The sequence below is a fragment of the Humulus lupulus genome, chromosome 2, assembly GCF_963169125.1.
Source record: "Humulus lupulus chromosome 2, drHumLupu1.1, whole genome shotgun sequence".
In the NCBI taxonomy this organism is placed as follows: domain Eukaryota; kingdom Viridiplantae; phylum Streptophyta; class Magnoliopsida; order Rosales; family Cannabaceae; genus Humulus; species Humulus lupulus.
In genome coordinates, this window is record NC_084794.1 from 91365416 (window position 1) to 91381953 (window position 16538).

The following is a 16538-nucleotide window of genomic DNA, read 5'->3' on the forward strand; positions in this document are numbered from 1 at the left end:
GACCACTAACTGTGAATCACTATAGCAGTGTATAGCCTTTGCTTTGAGTTCCTTGGCTATTTGAAGTCCTGCCAATAATGGTTCGTATTCAGCTTCGTTATTTGACGCTTCGAAGTTGAACCTTAAAGCGGAATGAAATCGACTTTCCGCTGGAGTGATCAGTATGATACCTTCCCCCCATCCATTTTCGTTGGAGGATTCGTCGACATAAATTTTCCACAGCTCCCGGGCTGGGGTTACAACTTCGTTGTTAGACACTCCAGTACATTTTACAATGAAATCCTCCAGGGCCTGTCCCTTTATGGTCGTTTTGAGGTGATATGTGATCTCGAATTGTCCGTGTTCGACAACCCACTTTAACAATCTTCCAGAGGCTTCTGGATTAGAAGAACTTGTTGTAGTGGTTGGTTAATTAACACATGAATAGGGTGTGCTTGGAAATAAGGCTGGAGCTTTCGAGATGAGTGGATCAGGCTGAGAGCCAGTTTTTCCATTACAGGGTATCTTGATTCTGCCCCCAGTAACCTTTTGCTGAAATAGAACACTGGTTTTTGTACCTTCTTTTCTTTTCGGACGAGCACGACACTAATGGCGTGCTCGGTGGTAGCGAGGTACAAGTACAAGACCTCTCCTGTGATAGGCTTCGACAAGATCGGTGGTTCGGCGAGATGTTTCTTTAGGTACTGAAATGCATGCTCGCATTGCTCTGACCACTCGAACTTTTTTCCCCCTCTTAAAAGGTTGAAAAAAGGAAGACAACGATCTGTAGAATTTGAAACAAACCTACTTAGTGTCGCCATTCATCCAGTTAAACTATGGACATCCTTATGCTTTCGAGGTGAGGGCATATCAATCATTGCCTTGATCTTGTCAGGGTTAACCTCTATTCCCCGAGCATTCACTATGAACCCCAAAAACTTTCCCGAAGATACTTCGAAATAGCATTTTTGTGGGTTGAGTTTCATGTTATATTTTCGTAGTATGGTGAAGCATTCCGCGAGATCATCCACGTGGTTATTGTTATGTTTAGACTTGACTAGCATGTCGTCAACATAAACTTCCATGTTATTACCTATCTGCTCGGTGAACATTCTGTTTACCAGTCTTTGGTACATTGCTCCAGCGTTTTTGAGTCCGAAAGGCATGACATTATAGTAGTATAGCCCTTTATCAGTTACAAAGCTCGTATGCTCTTGGTCTGGCGCATGCATGGCGATCTGGTTATATCCAGAATAAGCATCCATGAACGACATTATGCCATGAACTGCAGTGGCATCTACGTGCTGATAAATCCGAGGTAATGGGAAACAATCTTTAGGGCATGCCTTGTTAAGGTCGGAGAAGTCAAAACAGGTTCACCACGTGCCGTTGGGCTTCGAAACCAACACTGGTTTGGAAATCCAATCAGGATAGAAGGCATCTCGTACGAATCAATTTGCCTTTAACCTGTCGACTTCTTCCTTGAGGGCCTTCTTTCTATTGTCGTCCAGGAGTCTTCACTTTTGTTGCTTCGGGGGGAAGGTTTTGTCGATGTTAAGTGCGTGACTCATGACATTTGGACTAATTCCCACCATGTCCGACTATGACCATGCGAATACATCCTGGTTTTCTTTTAAGAATAGAATTATTTGCTATTTCGCTTCTTCAGAAAGATTCTTACCCACCTTTACTATCTTTGTGGGGTCTGTTTCTTTGAGCTTGACTTCCTCGAGCTCTTCTAGAGGTTCAAGGTCAGCCCTTTCTCGCTAGCTGGTCCCCTTTTAGTGTCCCGATGCCACTAGAAGTTGGGAACTTGATGGCCAGGTGCCTAATAGATGACACTGCCCCCAACCCAACTAGGGCGGGTCTTCCGAGCAGTACATTGTAGGTCGATGGGAGGTCCACCACAACAAACTCCATCATCTTGGTTACAGAGACTGGATAGTCTCCCAAGGTCACAGGGAGTTCAATGGATCCCATACAAGCAATCCTTCTCCTGAAAAATCGTACAGTGTGGTTGCACATGATTTCAGATCATGAAGCGCGAGTCCCATCTTTTCTAGAGTGGCTTTATAGAGGATATTCACCAAGCTTATGTTATCAATCAAGACTCGGTGTACCCTCTTGTTCACGAGTTGGAGGGTTATGACTAGGGGGTTGTTATGGGGAAACTAGATGTGTGACCCATCCTCTTCAGTAAAGGTCTCAACCCTTTGTTGTTTTGAAGCTCATGGTTTGGGTTCGCAAGGAGAACCATCGCCTGTCTTAAGCTCGTTTACATATCTCTTTTGGGCATTCTTGCCTGAACCTGCGATATGAGGTCCTCCCGGGATGGTTATTACATCTTCTCCATCAATCAAATGAGGTCACTCATCTTCCTGAACTTGGGAGTTATTATTTTGGGTAGGTGGTGCAGCTGCTGCCCTTTGGCTTGTGGAAGCTTGATTGGGATTTCAGTTTCTGACATACTGTCTGAAATAAGCCAGCGAGATCAAACCTTCGATCTCGTCTTTCAACTGTCGACACTCATCGGTTGTATGTCTGATATCTCAGTGAAATCTACAGTATTTATTTGAATCTTTCTTTGCTTTTTGGTTCCTCATGGGGTCAGGTCGTCTGAATGGGACCTGGTTTTCATTAGCTAGGTATATATTCTCCTGAGACTCGTTGAGCTCGGTATACACCTTGTATACGAAGAAATATCTGTCCCATTTCTTCTTCTTCCCTCCATCTGCCTCGGGGTTATTCCCTTCATTTTTCTTCCTTTTAGAAGGGTTATCCCCAGGGGGTTTCAAAGTTGAGGGGTCTGCCGAGGTCGAGGAAGAGTTCATGTTTGTCGTTGTAGTTACGGGCTAAGAGGTCATGTTCAGCACTGACCTCGCCTCTTCTACATTGACAAACCTCTGGGCCCTTCGATTGAACTCGGTTAAAGACCTGACAGGTTTCCTTTGTAAGTCTTCCTAGAGGGGACTTCCCGGCATTACACCTGCTCTAACCACCATCAGGTGACCACTATTGTCGACATCTCGAGCTCGGGCCACTTGTAAGTTAAACCTCATGAGGTAACTTTTTAGCGACTTATTTTGTTGTTGTCGGACGTTGGTTAAGGCTGAGGCCTCGGGCCTGATGCCAACCATAGCCTTAAATTATTTTTAAAGTCCCTAGACAATTTATCCCAAGACGCGATCGAATGCCTTTTGAACTTCTCAAGCCAGTTTTTTGCTGGTCCTGTAAGTGTGGCTGGGAACAGCATACACCTGAGCTCGTAACCAACATTGCTGGCTCGCATAATGATGTTGAACGTGCTCAGATGACTATAGGGATCTGAGTTTCTGTCAAATGGCGGGACATGAGATATCCTGAATCCCTGAGGGAACGGGGTGTCGGAGATATGTGGGGCAAAAGGTTCGAGCTCTTCATCAGACTCTTCAGCCTTGTCCCTGCCACATGTGGCGTGCGACCCCTTTGGCACACCCACATGGGGCCATTTTGTAAGTGAGCATGCCTTGGTGCTTGATCATTAGTCAAGTCTTTCACCAAGCAACCTCATGGGATAGGGTAGTGGCAGTTTTGTAATTATGCATATGTCTCCCAGACAAAAATCATATATGTTCCTAGGAAAACCTTACTTCCCTAGAAGGCTCCTTAGGGGGAGGTGACCTGGTGACTTAGGGAAGCACCATGGCCATCAGCAGATAGGGGCCAAAGCTGTGTACTCCCTTGCCCTATCAAGGCTATATATTAATAAAATGATATTTATCCATACTTTCCCCTGTGTGCTTCCTTGTGGCCTATGTGTTACTTGTTTTTTTATCTTCGTTGGGCCATTGCGTGCCACTTGCCTTGTTGTGTGCTTTGTGTTGTGTGGACGTTCCTAGGAATGACTTGCTTTGTGCTTGCTCATACTTCATTATTGCATGTTGCATGTCCGAGATGTGTATGTGGCTAACCATTGAGTTTGTTTGCATACAGGTGTGTGTTGTAGGCTGACTTGCTAGCTTGAAGAGTCTGCAAGTGCCGCACATTCCGTCTACTTGGAGTACCCAAATAGTCGGCCCATGACAGTTGGTATCTGAGCTGAGGCCCTATAACGGGGCCAGAGACGCAAAGGACTTGGAGAATTTCCTCTTCGACATGGAACAATATTTTAGAGCCATGCGGGCCGATTCGGAAGAAGGAAAGGTCGCTATGGCTACCATGTATTTGTTTAGGGCTGCCAAGGTGTGGTGGAGGACCAAGTACGATGATATAGAGAATGGTAAGTGCACCATCACATCTTGGGCAGACCTGAAGAGAGAATTAAAAATGCAATTTCTGCCAGAAAATGTCGCTTACATGGCTTGACGCCAGTTGAGAGAGCTTAAACAAGTTGGGACAGTCTGAGAATATGTGAAGAAGTTTTCGGGACTAATGCTCAACATAAAGGACATGTCCGAAGTAGACAGGCTCTTTTGCTTCCTCGAGGGATTGAAACCGTGGGCCAAGCAAGAACTTCAAAGACAACGTGTGTCTGACCTAGCCACCGCTCAAGCAGCTGTTGAATGCTTAATAGACTATACTCCGGAGAGCAGTCTGCCGAAAAGGGCAACCCTCCAACCAGCTCAAGTAGCGCTGGGAGTAAGAAGTCTGGGAAGTCATGGCAGGGCAAGAGTGGGGGAGAGAAGAGGACAGTTGAGTCCAATTCTTCCAGTGGTACAGATGCCGTTGCAGGGAGGAAGCCGATAGCTTGTTGGTTCGTCAAAGGCCCACATAAGTCGGCAGTTTACCCTTACCGGGGCAAGTTGAATGCCCTCATTGGCCAAGAACAGCAGGGTGAAGGAGAAGAGGAAGGCAAAGAGTACGTGCACATTGGTGCTGTCCGCTTGTTGAATGCTTTCAAGAAACACGACGAAAAAAAGGAAGAAGACCCTGGGAAAGGGGCTAATGTTCGTGGATGCCACCATCAATGGAAAGCCCACCAAAAGCGTGATGATCGATACAGGTGCCACCCACAACTTCATCTCTGAACTTGAAGCAAAGCAACTGGGACTAAATCTGGAGAAAGATGTCAGCCGCATGAAAGCGGTCAACTCCAAGGCCTTGGCCATAACTGGCGTGGCTAAAGGGGTAAAAGTTAGAATCGACACGTGGGAGGGGCAGACTGACTTAGTGGTGGTCCATATGGACGACTTCGATGTGGTCTTGGGAATGGACTTTCTAACCGAGAAAGGTGCCATTCCTATCCCTGCCACTGGGAGCTTGCTCATAATGGGAGAGACTCCTGCAATGGTGCCTGCAAAGGTGAAACCACCCCCTGGTGTGAAGCTTCTATCAGCTTTACAGTTCAAGAAGGGTGTGAAGAAGTAGGAGCCCACTTATGTAGCGGTACCCACCGTGTTCGAAGAAGTAGTGGAAGAGATTGTTCCACTAGAAATTATGAGGGTCTTAAAGATGTATGGGGATGTGATGCCAGATAAACTCCCCAAAGCCTTGCCACCAAAGAGGGGGATTGATCACCAGATAGAGCAAGTGTCGGGAGCAATACCTCCAACTAAAGCGCCTTACAGAATGGCACCCCCTGAGCTAGAAGAGTTGAGGAGACAACTAAAAGAGTTATTGGAGGTAGGCTTCATCATACCGTTGAAGGTGCCATTTGGCGCACCGGTGCTATTCTAGAAGAAGCACGATGGGAGCTTGAGACTGTGCATTGATTACAGGGCTCTCAGCAAGGTGACAGTTTGCAACACCTACCCCATCCCTCTGATCGCTGATTTGTTCGACTAGCTAAGTGGAGCCAAATACTTCACAAAGTTGGTCTTGAGATTGGGCTACTATCAGGTGAGGATTGCAGATGGGGATGAACCAAAGACAACGTGCGTTACTCGATATGGAGCATTTGAGTTTCGAGTAATGTCGTTTGGGTTGACAAATGCGCCTGCTACTTTCTATACACTGATGAACCAAGTATTCCACGAGTATCTAGATAAGTTCGTGGTGGTGTACTTGGATGATATCGTGGTTTATAGTGCCACGATTAAAGAGCATCAAGAACACTTGGCTCAAGTGTTTCAGAAGTTGAGAGAGAACCAGCTATATGTGAAGCGTGAGAAATGCTCGTTTCCATAGGAGAGCATCAAGTTCTTAGGCCACGTTGTGGAATGTGTCCAAATTCGTATGGATCTAGAGAAGGTGAGGGCAATCCAAGAATGGAAAGCCCCCACAAACGTGAAAGAACTCTGCTCCTTCTTGAGCCTAGCCAACTACTATAGACGATTTGTGGACGGCTACTCAAGAAGGGCGACACCCTTGACCGCTTCTGAAAAAGGGTGTGACTTGGGCGTGGACTGACAAGTGTGCTGAAGCATTCAGGAGTTTGAAGGAAGCCATGATGAAGGATCCTGTTCTTTCCTTGCCAAATGTTAGCAAGCCCTCCGAAGTACAGACAGATGCCTCAGATTATGCTCTAGGAGGGGTACTAGTACAAGAAGACCACCCGGTCGCATATGAGAGCCGCAAGCTGTCCGAAGCTAAGAGGCGGTATACTGCCTAGGAGAAGGAACTCCTCACAGTTATCCATTGCTTGCAAGTGTGGAGGCATTACTTGCTGGGGTCAAAGTTCGTGCTGAAGACGGATAATGCAGCTGTTAGTCATTTCCTTACTCAGCTGAAACTGACCCCTAAGCAGGCTCGATGGCAGGAGTTCGTGGCGGAATTCGACTTCCGTTTTGAGCACAGGGCAGGACGCTTGAACCAGGCAGCTGACCCCTTGAGTTGCAAAGCAGAATTGGCGACTCTAAAGATCTTGGCTAGTTTTTCAGCTAGCGTGGTGAACACTCCACTCAAGGAGCGCATCAAAGAAAACTTGGAGAAAGACCCAGTTGTCAGGACCATCCTGAAGCTCGTAAAAGAAGGCAAGACTCGCCAGTTTTGGGTGGAGGATGATCTTTTGTGGGCTAAAGAGGGTCGCTTGTATGTTTTGAAAGTTGGAGATTTGAGGAGGACATTACTAAGCGAGTGTCATGACACCTTGTGGGCAGGTCATCCAGGGTGGTAGAGAACCCATGCCCTCTTGAAGCAGGGATACTACTGGCCACAAATGCGAGATGATGTAGTGGAGTACACCAAGACCTGTCTCGTCTGCCAGCAAGACAAGGTTGATAGGAACAAGACACCTGGGTTGTTAGAGCCCTTACGAGTCCCAAGCCGACCATGGGAGAGTGTGTCGCTTGACTTTATCACCAGTCTACCGAAGACAGGGGATTTAAGTGCGATCTTGGTGGTCGTGGACAGATTCTCGAAGTACGCAACATTCATCCCAGTGTTGAAATACTGTTCGGCAGAAGAGACAGCCCGACAATTTTTCAAGCATATTGTCAAATATTGGGGAGTGCCCCAGAACATTGTTAGTGACCGAGATGGAAGATTCACTGGGACCTTTTGGTCCAAACTATTCAGTCTCTTGGGGTCACAACTGAACATATCCTCGAGCTACCATCCACAGACAGATGGGCAGACAGAAAGATTCAACGGGATGTTGGAGGAGTACTTGCGCCACTTTTTCAATGCCAATAAGAAGAATTGGCCGCAACTACTCGATGTAGCTCAATTTTGCTTCAACTCTCAAAAGAGTTCTTCATCGAATAAGAGCCCTTTTGAAGTTGTTAATGGACAGCAGCCACTGTTGCCCCGCACAGTGGATGAATATCGCGGTTGGAACCCGCGAGCCTTTCACTTCACAAAAGACTAGAAGAAAATGACAAAAATTGCCCGAGCTTATTTAGAAAAAGCATCAAGAAGAATGAAGAAGTGGGCCGATCAGAAGTGCAGACTACTGGAGTTCAAAGCAGGTGACTTAGTGTTAATCAAGCTGAGGCCTGAACAGTTGAGATTTCGAGGGGACAAAGACATCTGACTCGTTCGCAAGTACGAGGGTCCGGTCTCAATCATCTCAAAAGTTGGCCTAACTTCCTACAAAGTCGACCTACCAGCATGGATGAAGATACATCCGGTCCTTCACGTCAGCAACTTGAAGCTGTATCATGAAGATCCAGCAAATCTAGAGCGCAACCAGTCAACTAGAGGAGGAGTTATCATTCAACCAAGGAGCAAGTGTCAACCTGAAGAAATCCTGGCGGAAAGGACGGTCACCACTAACCGTAAAAAGCATAAAGAGTATCTGGTAAAATGGAAGGGTCTCGCAAATGACGAGATCAGCTGGGAGAGGGCAGAAGACTTGAAGAAGCTCACATAGAAGATTGAAGATCTTCAAGCTATTTCGTCGAGGACGCCAAAGAATTGAGTGGGGGAGAGTGTGGCATGCTGCCCCTTTGGCACACCCACATGGGGCCATTTTGTAAGTGAGCATGCCTTGGTGCTTGATCATTAGTCAAGTCTTGCACCAAGCATCCTCTTGGGATAGGGTAGTGGCAGTTTTGTAATTATGCAAATGTCTCCCAGACAAAAATCATATATGTTCCTGGGAAGACCTTATTTCCCTAGAAGGCTCCTTAGGGGGAGGTGACCTGGTGACTTAGGGAAGCACCATGGCCATCAACAGATAGGGGCCAAAGTTGTGTACTCCCTTGCCCTATCAATGATATATATTAATAAAATGATATTTATCCATACTTTCCCCTGTGTGCTTCCTTGTGGCCTATGTGTTACTTGTTTGTTATCTTCGTTGGGCCATTGCGTGCCACTTGCCTTGTTGTGTGCTTTGTGTTGTGTGGACGTTCCTAGGAATGACTTGCTTTGTGCTTGCTCATACTTCGTTATTGCCCGTTGCATGTCCGAGATGTGTATGTTGCTAACCACTGAGTTTTTTTGCCTGCAAGTGTGTGTTGTAGGCTAACTTGCTAGCTTGAAGAGTCTGCAAGTGCCGCTCGTTCAGTCTACTTGGAGTACCCAAATAGCTGTCCCGTGACACCACGCTCGTTCTGTAAGAGCCTGAATGCTCTCTCTAATTGTTCAATCCTTTCTTGGACTAAATCCATAGGAGGTCTAGCCTGGACTTGAGGGGGCTAGTTATCGTTAATAAAAACTCCAACTCCCTGTCTTGGTACAGGGTTATATGTTGGATGTTTGCGGCCATTCAAATGGTCTCACAGATCTAGGTTTGGGGGATTGTCTCGACCCTAATTGTGGTTTAAGTGTTCCCGCAGATCAGGGTGATTTCCTCGATTCCCCGTATGTCTCGGTTCCGTGTTGTAAATGCTCACGGACCGAGTGTAATCCAAGCTTTCACTTACATAACTCGTAGCTTGCGATTACGAGGTGGGTCCCCTGCTGGCCTCCTTGTCCCAGCAGTCTGTGATCTTGACATTTGGCTTCCCGTAGGCTGAGGAGCCCTGCGATCTCGGGTAGCTTCTCTTTCATTCCCCTGTCCATGCCTAGCCCGTTGATTTCCATCTCGATGTGCAGGTCGTGGAACCTCCTGGACTGGCGAGGGTTGCCTTATTGGCAATGGTGGGTGTCTTATGGGAGACAGTGGCTGTCTCCCATTGTCGGGCCTAGATGGTCCCAAATTTTCCTTGTCAGGCTCTGGGTTGTTCTGTGCCACATCAGGATTCGAGTTCCTAGCCACTGAGGGGGCTCGGTTATTTTTCGTTCCTGTTTGTGCTTCTGCAGTCGGGTTGGCAATACCCTCAACCCGGTTACTCCTCCGGGGACTTGGCTGAACTGGCTGGGATGCTGGTGGTGGCACCTGCTCTGCCCTCCTAGCGGGCATGCTCCCACGAGGACGTCCCCTAGGCCTCCGAGGAGGTGCCTGGGCGCTAGCAACCTGTCTGGCTAACTCTTCGTTTCAATTTGTTGCTTATGCCAATAGTTTGCGCAATTGGCGATTTTCAAGTTCCAGAATTGGAACATATCTTTCAGGATTGTAATACATATCATCGTCAGGCCTGAGGGCAGGCGGCCCTCGAGAATTGGATGAATCACTCCTTTCTTTAGGACCTGGATCCATCATGGGCTGCTTTCCAGGTCGTCGTGGGTAATCTTCAGCATGAGGAATCTGCTCCTCAGGTATATTGGGCATTGGTCGCTCACCCGTACTGGGGTTACTCGCAGCAGCCATTGATGATTCGAGAGGCTTTCTGACTAAACAGGCTCACGTCTTATTTAATAGCTCTCAATGAAAGCACCAATCTGTTGACGCCATTTTTCGTCAATTTAGAAAAAAAGAGCAATTAAACTAAATATACCAGAGGAAACAAATAATATCGACATGATTTTTTACGTAGTTCAGCAGTTAAAATCTGCCTAGTCCATGAGTCTGTGTTATTAACTTCTTGGAATTATCTGATAGCTTTTTGGAAGCAATTGTACAAAGTTTTTCCAATATTCATTTTTCCGTCCTCTACAAATGAATCGTCCCACTCTTTTTATAGAGTGGTTCACCGAATCTCTTCCCACAGATTTCGGGGAGTTATTCTACAAAATTAATTAAAATAATGCCATTAAATGCATTAGTTACTACGTACGTAGTAATATCCCATGATATTTGAGATTTAATAACAAATTACATCAGATCCCTTAAACATAGGGATTTTACAACAATAAACATGTTCACACACAGCTTGCGAGCTTGGACGCTAGATTCACACACCTTCAAGACCATTTACCTATGATGAGCTCATCACCTTGGTTCACCTATGTTCTCAACAAGTGATGTTGACGAAACCATCCTCTTCGAGCTTACAATACTCGAGCTCGAATCTTCTTGCCTGAGGGCAGGAAATAAATCAAGAAATTTATACAAGTGTTGAACCATTGCCATTGCGAGTTGCAAGCCTAACTTATAACCTTGGAACACGTCTGAGACTACGTAGTTCCCGAGCTCACCAATCCCGACGTTGTCACATTTGTTGCTTAGCGAGACTGTCTCTGACTTGCTGATCACATGACGATTGTGCTAGTCTCGAGCTTACACCTTACAAGCCTGGATTTCTAGATCAAAATTCACATTCTCGAAATCGGGATGTAACAACTCAGAATTATTTAAAGTAGCAAAACCGCAAGGAAACAAAAGACAAAAAGGTTGCAAATGAGGATGACACATATCTTTGGCATCTTAGACTTGCTCATGTATGTCTTGACAGGATAAATCGGTTAACAAAAGACGGACCTTTGAGAGAACTAATAGTTGGAACTCTTCCGGTTTACGAATCTTGTCTAGAAGGCGAAATGACCAAACATCATTTCTCAACAAAAGGCAATAATGCTAAAGAACCTTTGGAGCTTGTACACAACGATGTTTGTGGTCCAATAAATGTAAAAGCAAGAGGTGGGTATGAGTACTTTGTCACTTTTATTGACGATTACTCAAGATATGATCATACTTACTTAATGCCTAGGAAATCTGAAATCTTTGGTAAGTTTCAAGAATTCAAAGCTGAGGCTGAGAAGCAATTAGGTAAAACTCTTAAGACACTTCGATCTAATCGAGGTGGAGAATATTTGGATTTAGAATTCAAAGATTTCTTGCTGGAGCATGGTATTCCTTCCCAACTCACAGCACCAGGAACGCTACAGCAAAATAGTATTTCTGAAAGAAGAAACATAACCTTATTAGACAGGGTCAGGTCTATGTTAAGCTACTCTTCACTTCCTCTCTTATTCTTGGGATATGCACTTGAAACGACGACTTACATTTTGAATGTACTCCCATCTAAGACCATAAGCAAAATGCCACTGAAATAGGGGAATGGAAACAAACCTAGTTTTCACCATTTCCTCATTTGGGGTTGTCTTGCTCATGTTCTTAGACCTAAATTAGGGTAACGTTCAAGGTATGAAGTGTGCATTTTTGTGGGCTATGCTCTAGAAACAAGAGGCGGTTACTTCTATAGTCCCAAGGACCAAAATGTATTTGTTTCAATAAATGCGACTTTCCTTGAACACAACTATATGAATAACTATAAACCTCGAAGTAAAGTAGTTTTGGAGGAACTCACAGCTGATAAGATTCCATCACCTTCATCTTCATCACTAAATGATAAATGACAAACCAAGGAAACCACTATTCCTAAAAAAGAAACCCGGTGCAATGTCGTAGTGGGAGAATTGTGACAGATGGTTATGAATCAGTTGATGTATTGGTTGTTGCTAATTCAAAATCGAGGCAAGTGTGGATTTTGGATTCTGGTTGCACTTTTCATATGTGCCCAGATAAGAGCTTGTTTAGTTCTCTTGAAGAGAAAGCTGGTGGAACCATTTTACTTGGTGATAACAAGGCTTGTTTGGTGCAACGTATTGATTCTCTTATCATCAAGATGCATGACACCATACAAAGAACCATAGCTAATGTCAGGTATGTTTTTGAACTGAAAAGGAATCTTTTGTCCATTGGTTCATTGATTGCTAAAGGTTGCACATTCAAGATTGATGATAACACCCTTAAAGTTATCAAGGGTTCACTAGTTGTAATGAGAGACAAGTACAAACATGGATTGTACTACCTTATTGGAGAGAGAGTAACTAGTGTTGCATCTTTAGTTACAAGTGTTGCAACATCAGTAACAGATTGCAACAATGCTTTAGATCAAACTAGATTGTGGCACCTAAGATTTGGTCATGTCAGTGAGAGAGGTCTTTCAAAGTTAGAAAAGCAAGGTACCTTGAGAGGAAAAATGTCAAGGAAGCTTGAGTTTTGTGAAGAGTGTGTGTTTGGCAAGAGTTGTAAAGTCAAATTCAGTACTGGTGTGCATACCTCTACTGAACCATTGGATTATATCCACTCGAGTCTCTGGGGTCCATCAGGAGTGAAAACTCTAGGAGGGGCAAGCTACTTCATGAGTATCATTGATGACTACTTCATCAATAACTCAGTTAATCTTTCCAATTTGAACATTTTACAGTTTATATAGTTAGCTCACTTTTATATAAGGCTACTGCCTTTTACTTTCAAATGTTGAGACATTCCATTTTATTCTTTCAATTGTAAACTCTTCTCTTACTAGATTTTGTGTTCATTCTTCAAGAACCAAAATTCTTTGTTTGTAAGGAGTTTTTTTTTTATCTCCATTGTTTGTAATCGAGACTTTGTTATTGAGCTAAGTAGCTAAGAAATACTGCAAGCCTAATAGGTTGTTCCACGTGGAGTAGACAAGAGATTCATCATCTCTTGATTGAACTGCATAATTTTGTGAGTTGTGTTTACCTTGCTATTGTTTTATCATTTATCATTTCTCATTTTGATGTTTGTGATGAGATGCTATACTTAGTCACTTGTTTGTTCTTGTTTTGTGTGGTTTGATCACCACAATGATAATAATATTAAGAAAACAAAATTTATAAGTAGATTGCAGCACATGCCGTGTCCTTCCCCACTAATATATATATATATATATATATATATATATATTGTACCAATCCAACCAAAATTGACAATAAAAAAAAGATAATGTATTGCTTATAAATTGTACACCACATAAGACTAAACTAGGTTTCATAATGTTTTCGTGAAAATAAGTCATATGAAATCAGGTGAAGCTTGCTAAGATAGAGTAATATATTTGAACAATAATAAAATTTACAAAATTAAGGAGCACCAGGAGTGTCTTTTTCATAGTAAAGCTCTTTAGTTGCAATATGTTTCACGTGTGTAATCAGAAAGTTTATTAGAGTCTGTCTGGTTGTTAGAGGAGTTAGGTAACTTTTCCTTTTCACCTTTTCAAAAAAAAAAAAAAAAAGAAGATGAAGAATAGTTAGGTAACACAAGTTAGCTTGTAAACATTTGGTATAAAAAAAATTTATAATTTGTTTTAGTGTTTTCTTGAATTTTGATAAATTATTTTTTAGATTTTATATTTTATAAAATTGTTCAAATAGAACCCTAAACCCGATTTTGGTTACAATTTTCTCAATTAAAATCACAAATAATTCACCAAACTAATAATTCATAACAAAAATAAAATCATTTTGTTTAAAAACTGTGTTGTTATATTCTATTTTTTCTTCATCAAAATTAAGTTTATGAATTTATTTGAACTATTTTACAAAATATAAAATACAAAAATAAATTTTTTAATATATAAAGTCAGGACAGATAACGACAAAAAAAACAAAGTCTACAAAAAATATAAACAAAAAAACAACTTACACACATAAGAGCATCTCCAACCCATTACCCCATATATGGTATTGCACCAACACCAAAACTAAGGAATTTTAGCACTATATTTTTTTTCTATTCCAACCACAACACTAAAAACTACACCAAAAAATATATTATTTATTATTATATTATTTTTTAATAAAATAGAATATTCTTTTTATTATTATATTATTTTATCATTTATTTATTTAATTAATCAATTAAGTAAAAATGTCATTATTAATTACATGAAACTTATTTCATAAATATTAAAACTTGAAAATTATAATAATACATTACATTTTCCTATTTAAATATTACACTACTAAAATAAAATACATTCAATTAACCCTAAAACATAACACACCCTTGAAATATTAATTAAATTAAACTAATTTTCCAATACTATATTCGTCCCACAAGTGTTCAATTAATGCATTTCGAAGTGCAATGTGAGCATCCTTCACAAGATTATAGTCAATATTATGACTATCTTGGCGGAACTTGGAATAATTTTTAAAATTATTAGAAGTATGTCTTAGTTTGTCTTGTGTTCTATATATATATATATATATATATATATATTGTTTGCCATTTTATGTTTGGTGTATTTGATTTTAATATTAGAATGTAAGTTTGTAATATTTTAATTATCTTTTGTATATTTAATCAATTTCAATGTTAATTTTATTTTCTTATAGTGTAGAGTAAGAATTTTCACACAAATTAAAATAAATTATATAAAAAATTAATTATGAAATATTTGAAATTTTATTTAAAAAATTAAATTATGTATATTTATAATTTAAAAAACCCAACATAAAATATAGACCAAAATAATACTCATATATATATATATATAAAAGATAGGGAATTACCCAATATACGGTTTGTTACTATTTTTTTTTCATTTTTACGTCATTTTTTATTTCCTTTCATTGTTATAATTTTATTTATGCAATTATACGGTTTGTTTATGCAATTATACGGTCTAAATTACCCTTCCCTAACCCTTAACGTTATTCAGCTTGGAGAGTTCTGCACCTCCGTGTCAAGAGACTACAGCCGCCTCTCTTCACCTCCGTGTCTCCACCTCCTCTCTTCTCACTCTCATTTTGTCGAAGCCTTTCGTCTCTTACTCCTCTTCCTCTCGGCAGCGCAAGCTCAAGGAGCTCGACAGCCTCCAAGTCTACGCTCGTCTCTTAGTCCTCTCCGGCTCGGCGGCGCAAGCTCGAGGAGCTCGACGGCAATATCAATAAGCCTTTTTTTCTGCCTTTCTGTCTTGCAAATTTCGTGTAAATTTCCAATGAAAAATTCTGGTTAAAGCATATTAAATAAACGATACATATATATATATTCTTCTGCAATGAATTTGCAACTGATTTGCCAAACTGTAATAATGTGAAAACTCCAACTTGTTTTCTATGTGTAGTAGTATAAAAGGAGCTCCAACTTGTTTTCTATGTGTAGTAGTAGTAAATGATGCAAAGAGAGAAAATGGGAGGTTTGCAAGTGTTTAATTTGCAAGAAAATGTCAAGGGAAAAAAGGGAGATAGAGTACCATGTCCTTATTGTGGAGGACCTGTGCTGGAATGAATTTTAGAGACCCATTTGTTGGTTTTTTGTATTCCAATTCCCCACAAACTTAGAACCAATTTTTATTTCACCGTTTGCTCCACTCACCAAAACCTCTCTCAAAGTTGTTATTCTCCTCTGTTTTTTGACAAAACCAGACGATGGTTCTCCCATCTCTGTAAATGCTGCTACTGGTCTTTCATTTTAATTCTTATTGTTATAAGAATATTATGATGATTTGGTTTTCAAGGATTTGGTGGGGAATTTTCAGAAATGACACTTTTTTTATTTATTAGAAGTATCTTTTCTCCAAACATTTTGTCATTGATTTCTGATTTTAATATGTAATATCGGTGTGAGGTCTATGCCCAAATTAAATATTGATTTATGGAATTAGGTGGTTCTGACTTGTGTTTTCATGTCCAATCGTATACTCTAATAACTCTTTTTCATTGATCTATGTACTCATGTTTTCCATCTATTTATTAACATTAATGTATATAAATTATATATATATAAATATCTAGCTATATAATACTAATATATTTTAGCCCATAGGGGCAAGGGTGATTAGGAGAGTGTTCTTTTGAGGGGCAAGTTAGAGATTCAAATGTTATTCTTATTTGTTAATTGATCAAATATCTTAAGCAAGTTAGAGATTCAAATGTTATTCTTATTTGTTAATTGATCAAATATCTTAAGCAAGTTAGAGATTCAAATGTTATTCTTTTTTGTGTATCTGTACTTTTGAATCACTTTACTCTCTCACTGCAACTCATTGCAACCCACTGCAACTCTTAATGTGAGTTATCTATATGAATTACGAATGCAACCACATGCAACCTAAACCAACATAAGGCTAGTCCAAGTACAACCCAATGCAACTCCTAATGTGAGTTATCCTTATGAA